The following is a 7,633-nucleotide window of genomic DNA, read 5'->3' as shown; positions in this document are numbered from 1 at the left end:
CAGTCATATCACAAATGTATTTTCTACTGGTGTTATTTACCACAGAGCAATGTGGCAGCTTGCAGCTGAACTCTACCCTTGCAGTCTTGTAACCGGAAGAATGCTGAAGGGCTTACAGCATTGCTGGTGTGAAATGTTGCCTGCAACCTGGGTAGTCCCTCTTCCCTTGGGTTATTGTTTTGTCTTCCTATATCTTAACGTTTCCTTAAAAGACACAAAAGTCAGTTGTTTCTCACACTCTGCAGTTCTTGCCCTTAAAGATAATGGTCTGTCAAACTCTGCACTTTCTTCCCTTCTATTCTATGGTTGTCCTTTATACCCACAGCCTTTATGGCACGGCTATCAATTTGCTTTTTACTTCCTGCCTGCAAACCCACACTCCTTGTTCTTTTTTTTTTTCTTTCACACATGCAGACTTACTCTGTTCTTCAGATGTGCTTTTTGAGTACTATGTTTGAAATTCAGTATCAGCTTCCCTGAATTAACCTGTTTCACTTCACTTGGTGACTGTATATTCCCGAACAGTTTTTGCAGCATTACAGTGCTCTGCTTATCTCCTTACCTCAGAGAGACCTATTTGGTGTCAACAAGAATAGCACCCATTTCCACTAGTGTATCTTTAAGCTAGACTTCTTGCCACATCTGCCTTCCTCTTTCACAAGCAGACTTTTTAAATAGAAAGCAAGAAAGTAAAAGAAACTCTGAAAACCGCTGAAACTTTTCGTTTTCTTTTTAATCTTCCCTCCGACATCTCACTGGGAAGGGGAATAAATGACCAAGATGCACATATAAAATGAAGGGAGTTTCCACATTTTCAAGGCAATGTACTTCAGAATAGATCCAAAGTAAAGCAGTTTATTCAGTTCTGATTATGGATGTCTGTAAAGTGACAAGGTAAGATAAAATGGTTTTGTCTTAGGTCACAGTGACCAAATTGGGATCTTAAGTTATACCTAAAGTTTGACTTTGCTGCTGCCTAAAGTATCTTTCACTTCCAAAGGTGACAGAGAAATAGCAGCTGTGGCAGTTTAATTACAGCTGAGTCTGCAGTAATGTATTCTGCAGAAATCCCCCACTTACATATTCATGCAGCTTTTACCCTCTGCCTCTTTTCTCAAATTCAGTTTGCCCTCAGCTCTTTGCAGCATGACACATCTCCCCAGGGAGTTCGCCTCTTTATTTCGGAAGGCTATTTGGCTTCCCTACATGCACAGAAATTGCATCTGCTCTGCTAAATCAGAAGACACTTGCATCTGTGTGTGAGAATGGATTTGTTCTGCGTTCAGTTGTCGCACTACAAAAACTTCAGAAGCCATGGAAGAGTGAGGATCATCAAAGAGTCCATCTTCAGGAGAGAAGGGCAGAAATTTAATTCCACTCCTGATCTCAGGACTTGTGGCTAACACAGCTAACTTCCTGTGGCCACATCACACATCAGGGAATGGCCTGTCAACAGGTCCCTGTTGTCCTTTTCCTTATGAAACCTGCATCTCTGCCAGCCACTCACAATGCCAGATAAGTGTATTGTGAAGACTGGGAGCACAAAACCACTGAACAATGAACTCTATCTATTTACATTTCACGTTGACTGCAGCATCTTTAGTGTTGGCTGATGCAGGTGTTAGGCACAACACGTAATGAGGTGGGTGCAGAGGGCGATTTTTGCTGCCAGGCTGAAGGCAGAAGTACAGTTTGAGGTCACGTCTTCACTTTTCCCCCAGGCTTCTCACAGGATGACATCTGCCATCTCCCTGCCAAAACACAGGCGTATGTTCTACTAGACAGCGTCAGCAAACTGCATGGTGATGGCTACATTTCTCCTTACACAAGCAGATGACATTGTCACAATAAATGACTACAGTGCTAAACCTAAAATGTGTCATGAATTGGCTCGACCCTTCTGAAGAATTAGATCTTAGTTTCTATTTGTCTCACCTGGGGAGAAAAAATAGAAAGCTACTGTTACTTCTTTAGTTGTGACAGAAAACAACTGAGAAAAATATTTTGGAAGCTGAGAGGTTTTCTTTTTTCAAAATATTGCACCAAACCTTCTAAACTAAAAGTTTTACAGTGAAAATGTAAGGTACAGGTTTCTGCTTACCATGTAGAAAGAAACAGTAATTCTTCCCAGGAGAAGACAACAGCTCTCCAAGAAACTTTGCTGTCCTAGATACAACAGTATTTCAACTATCTATCTGCTGGCACCAGCTATGTATTCAGAAATGTATTCCTTCCTATATTCAGAAAATCACTGGCAGGGGAAGAAAAGAGCAAACACCTAACACCTCCCATGAGCTGCTGTTAGCATTTGTTTTGATGAGTTAATAAGAAGCCATATGGTCTCACAGCTTCTATGCTCCACTCGAGCTGGCTTAGGTTTCCAGGCACTGGTGGGACTGCATGTCTGGAGGGTCAGATTTTGATATACCTTCATTTTCAACTATATTAATCTCTTAAGCATTTTCCCAACAACCTACCTTAGCCCACTGCCAACAGGAGTATCTTCTGCCCAATAAACACTTTCTGTTTCCAGATGCTAGGGTACAAGAATACAGCCAGGATTAGGAATTTGCGGTCTAAGGCTGAGCAGGTCAGAGAGAAACAGCCACCCAGTGAACAAGTCACTAGGGTTGTATTTCTTGGGAGTGGCGCAGCAGCAGACAGGCCTGAGGTCTTCTTGGACCTGCTGACAGACTGGGAACTGGCTGCAATTAACAGCCAACTCTTCCAAACTGCCTCTAGCACAGCTTAATTCTCACCTGGACCTGTGACCTGGTGATTCAGTGAATGGCTTTTCTTTACGAGTCAGAACTGAACAACTGCCTTAGAGAAGGAGTTATAGAAGCTGTTATAGTAATCTTTCAGCTAGCCTCCACATAAAGACTTCAGTCGTAGAAAGAGAAATTTCATAGCATCTTCGTAAGTGTCCTAGCATTGACCAGTGTCTGCACACTGCACCTCCGGTAGTTTTGTCTGCATGAATAACTAAATTAAGTTTCTCTTTAGAATGTATGTTGGGGTCTTATATTTTTAGGGTAATACCTCTTAAGACAGAAGACTACATCAGTTCCACAGAAAAAGGAAGAAATCTTTTACAAAGATAGGGTAAAAACTCCCCAGAGCCACTAATTCTGAAGTTAACCACTGAGAAATATTTTGTGTCTATTTATTACTTATGAATTAAATTCTAGTCCAGCCTTTCTGTTGTACTTCAGTTATATTTTTTTTCTTTAGGCAAAATGTAGGTAGTGTTTTGATAAGGGAACTCTTCTTCTGTTGTTACTGCAATTTCCCAGCTTTACCAGAAATTTTTACTCTCAGATAGTATTCTCAGTAATATTCTGCACACCTGTGCAGGTTATTTTGGAAACCACATTCAGCAAGGAAGAATAAATAAGGGTTTTTTTTAAACTCTTTTTTAATAGATTAAAACGAACAAAACAAAACCCCAAACCAAACAAAACCAAACAAAAAACCACAGAAAAAACAAGTCAACACTACCATTCCCCCTCATATTCTTAGATTTCACTAATAAAACATCAGTACCTTGGTATCTGGCTTTGTATGATTCAGATAGTATACCTAACAGCCCAATTAGTGTGCAAACATCGGTTAATGTTTCAAGAAGTATGGAAGGATTAAATGCACAGTTAAGTGCTCTCTTAACTTTGAGGGGCATTGCAACTGCCCAGCTTTACTCAACATGTGAATCAGCATAACGTAGGTAAGAATTATATTTTGTTTTCACCAACACTTAAAGTTCTAGACTGTTTTGAGTGCAGCTAATTATAGTATAGTTCTTTGAACAGGGAACAACATACCAGCATACAGGAGTGCCTCTATTAATTACCAAACCTTGACAGAGCTTTCAAAAGTGTGCTTATAAAAGGTTTGCTAGTTGCTAGTAGAAGCATATTGAAACTGTAAGACAGCATCTCTTTTATCCCAGTGCAAAATTCCTATAGCACCTTCCTGTTGGTAACCTTCACAGGACACCTTATGCCTGGGAGTAGGGACTGCTATCAGCAAACCCAGAACTCTTCATCATCTCTGAAGAGAAATAATAAAACTTAGTGAAGAGGCATCCAAAACTGGAGTTTTATGAGGCTGCATGGGAAGGAGATACCTTCTGTGAGTGACAAAAATGTGATACAAACCTAACTTCAGCTTTGGCCAATCAACCTAGGAAGGTGCCTGAAGAGCCTTGCCCAATGTGAAGTCATGAATTTTGCTAGAATAACTCCTGGAATTTCAGGTTTTCACCAGGCATTGGTACAGTGTGGGTGCCCAGGTTTGGGGGGGGGAGGGGCTGCAGGACAGTCACTGTGAGGAGAAGCCAGGACTGCTCTGAGTAGGACACAGCAGTTCCCACTAGCTCCAACCAATCCACCGCAGGGCACAGATGAGCCCCACAGCCAAGATGTTGGTGCCTTAAGGAAAGCATCTTTGAAAAAGGGCAGAAACTGCCACACACCTGCCACACACAGGTAGGAGGAGAGGAGAAAAAAAGTGAGGAACAGCAGTGCAAACACCATGGCCAGAAGAAGGAGGGGAAGAGGCACCCCAGGCACTGGAGGAGGTATTCCCCTGCAGCCCATGGAGATGACCACAGCAAAGCAGGTATTCACACTGCAGCCCATGGACCCCATGCCAGAGGAGATATTCACAGCCTGTGGCAGACCCCATGCTGGCACAAGTTTATCCTGAAGGACTGCAGCCCCTGGGGAGGACACTTGCTGAAGCTGGGGGGAAATGTGAGAAGGAAGGAGCAACAGAGAGGAGCTGTTACAGGCTGACTGTAAACCCCTAATTTCCCGTTTCCCTTCCACCGCTTGGGGGAGCAGGAGATGGAGGAGCTTGGAATGAAGGGGTGAAGTTGAGCCTTGGAAGGAGAGTACAGAGGTGGTGTTTTAATTTTTGCCTTTTTTTCTTAGCATCCTATTCAATTTTTAATTGGCAATAGATTAATTTTCCCTAAGTTGTGTCTGTTTTGTCCATGATGGTAAAGACACTTGCCCTGTCTTTATCCGGGCCCATGACATTTTTCACATAGTTTTCTCTCCCTGTCCTGTTCAGTAGGGGGAGTGAGCAGCAGCTAGGTGGGTGTTGGCTCTTAGTCAAGGTCAACCCACCACAGTACTGTACAGCAACATTTGGGGAACTTGCCATGTGGCCAACAGAAAGTCTGCTGGAAAGAGAATGTTTCCTCTCAAAAGTGTGCAAGGTGGTTATCACTGTACATCTGTTCAGAGGCAGTTCATCCCTGTAGGTGATGACTAAGGTAATCATGCAAGTACTTGCAAGTTCAGATGAACCCATCAAGGAACTGCATGAAGATAGTCAAGTTTACCGTTTAATCTGAGCTGAGCACTCAATTCCCACCAGAAACCATTTCAGTTCACCCTTTATTTAATAAAAGTTCCTTTTCTTTTCTGTCAAATGCAGCAAACTATTTAAGCCTCAACTTTAGTGGAAAGGCAATTTACTTAATTCACAAAGTTATTCTTTTAATTGGATTTGAGTGAATCTCAACTTTTCTGAAACTCAAGAGAAGAAGGTTACTGGCTTGGCTTCGCAGATGCTATTTCTGCTTCCATTTCAGCTAGCACCTGAAGCAAGGTTATTTCTCTCTGAGGATGTCAGTCTGAGTCAGTGGCATCCACTGCAGTTTTATTAATTTAGTAACATAAAAATGTAAGAAAATTGAATGTTAAAAACAAACTCTCCTCTCTTTAACACATTTTTAAATTATGGAAATGTTAATTAGGCTGACACAACGTGATCATCAGGCTGTATCTTCAACTGAAAAGAAAAAAAATTCAATGATTCACATTTTGGTGAGGAAATATTCTTGTCAGCTTCATCATGCAGCTGTGGCATTTGATCCACCTGAGCACAGGCTGGTAAATGAGACAGAATTGATGTCCACAGGTTGTCAGTTGCCTTTGCTAAGAAAATTCAGTAAACAGTGAAGCACAACCAGACTGGTCTACACTAAAATAACAAGAGGCTCCTCTTGTATTCTGGCAAGGATTTTTCTTTATCTTTTTTAGTTGCAGTGAATTCTTAGGTGATAGGAAAGCGCATAGCTATCACAATCTCAGTTCCAAACAGCAGGAGCTTCTACATGGTGCATTAATGCAAAAAATGCTCCCCTTTCCTCTTAGCTTTCCTTCCCACTGCACAGGCAGACAGGAGTGGGCAGTGTGTATTATTAGTGTTTGTGTTTATGTACCATGTATAAGCATCAGCTGAGTCTATGGCTGAGCATGTGGTCCCCTGGTGGCACCAGGGATGGTATAAAAACAGAATAGGACACAGTTTTTGCTTCCAGAAGTTTCTAAGTCCAATGAGACAAGAAATACTGTAAAAGGAAGCAAACCACAGAGTTGAAGTGATTTGGCCCAGGCTACCCACTGCCAGAGCTGGGAACTGTCATCAACTCTTACATGTCCAAGACCCTGTCTTTGGCATTGTGCTTCTGTTAAAACCACACACCTGCTTCTACAAGACCAGCAGCAAATAGTGTCAAAGAATGTGCCTCAGAAGTGGAACATTCAGTGCTAACAAAGAGATTATGTATCTGAATTCATGAAATAAAAAAAAAAAAAAAACCCCACAACAAAGAACCCAGGTGCCTCTAACAGTGAGTCATACAAAATTGGAATTCAGGTAAGGCAATGAATTCACATTCTACGGCTGCACGCATAAACACCAAGGTAGTTGTTGACATTTCATTTTCTTATATTTCTATTCCAGAGAGGAATTATATATTCAGTTTACATAGGTTTATTGCCTTAATTGCTTAGCAGCATTTGGTATAATACTAAAAAGGTCAAAATAATGTTTTTGATATCTATTGTGAGGTCCTGAGCCCCTGTGAATTACAACTGTAAAGCTTTCCTTCTAAAACAAGAAGTAGTCTAGATGTGAATGTGCATAAATGAAATGGCTTCAGAGGTGGGAAAAAGGAAAAAGAGGTAAATACTGTTTAAGCTACATGCACAAAAAACATATTTATGGAGGTAAATACTATTTTCTCTGGTAAGTGGAAATACGCGTGTGCTGTCGCATCTGAAACCCTCAGCTGTGATTTTCTCATTGCCTGCTCCTAAGTGCAGACCCTGGAGGGAAGGAAGCCTGTGGCTCTGCTCATACAGAAGTCTGGTAAGATCATCCACTCCCAAGCATTGGGACTCATCTAGTGTTTCCCATTTACACTTTGCAGTAATAGAAAAATTAGGGGGGTTATTAAACAAAACTTTCCTACAGAAAGCTTTGTTCTCTTTTAAACATTTTCAGGTTCTGAGGGAAAACCTTTTCTTTTTATCAAATATTCCTTTTCTTCAACAAAATCTCAGTGTTTTTCTAAAGAATGTTTTCTTTTACAAACAGCTGTAATGAATATCTTATGTGAATGACTAACTATGTAATTGATTATCATATAAGGTCAAGGTATGATGTTGAGTAATTCTGGTTAGCTCTGTTGAAGTCCAAAGAGTTATGGCCAGGCAGTGAATTTTCCAAGATACTGTGAAGTCAGTACCACTGCACCACACCATCCTCTCTCTGTCCACACCAGCAAGTGAACCTGCAATTATTAATGTGTTGAGTCTTATACATGTACTTCAAT

General features: G+C 41.2%; 1 long non-coding RNA gene across 1 annotated transcript; it reads right to left on the bottom strand.

Moving 5' to 3' along the window:
• Positions 1-1,451: 1,451 nt before the first annotated feature.
• On the bottom strand, positions 1,452-4,081 carry LOC133212050 (uncharacterized). The gene is made up of 3 exons (XR_009725368.1): positions 3,969-4,081; positions 2,478-2,536; positions 1,452-1,751 (listed from the first exon to the last, which is right to left on the bottom strand). It is a non-coding gene; the product is annotated as an uncharacterized LOC133212050 (long non-coding RNA).
• Positions 4,082-7,633: the final 3,552 nt, after the last annotated feature.

Source organism: Neopsephotus bourkii, unplaced genomic scaffold, assembly GCF_033783945.1.
Source record: "Neopsephotus bourkii isolate Nb327-2 ecotype Australia unplaced genomic scaffold, CSIRO-AGI_Nbou_v1 NB_663, whole genome shotgun sequence".
In the NCBI taxonomy this organism is placed as follows: Eukaryota; Metazoa; Chordata; class Aves; order Psittaciformes; family Psittacidae; genus Neopsephotus; species Neopsephotus bourkii.
Note: the sequence above shows the minus strand (reverse complement) of the source record. Positions and strands in the feature narration are given on the sequence as shown.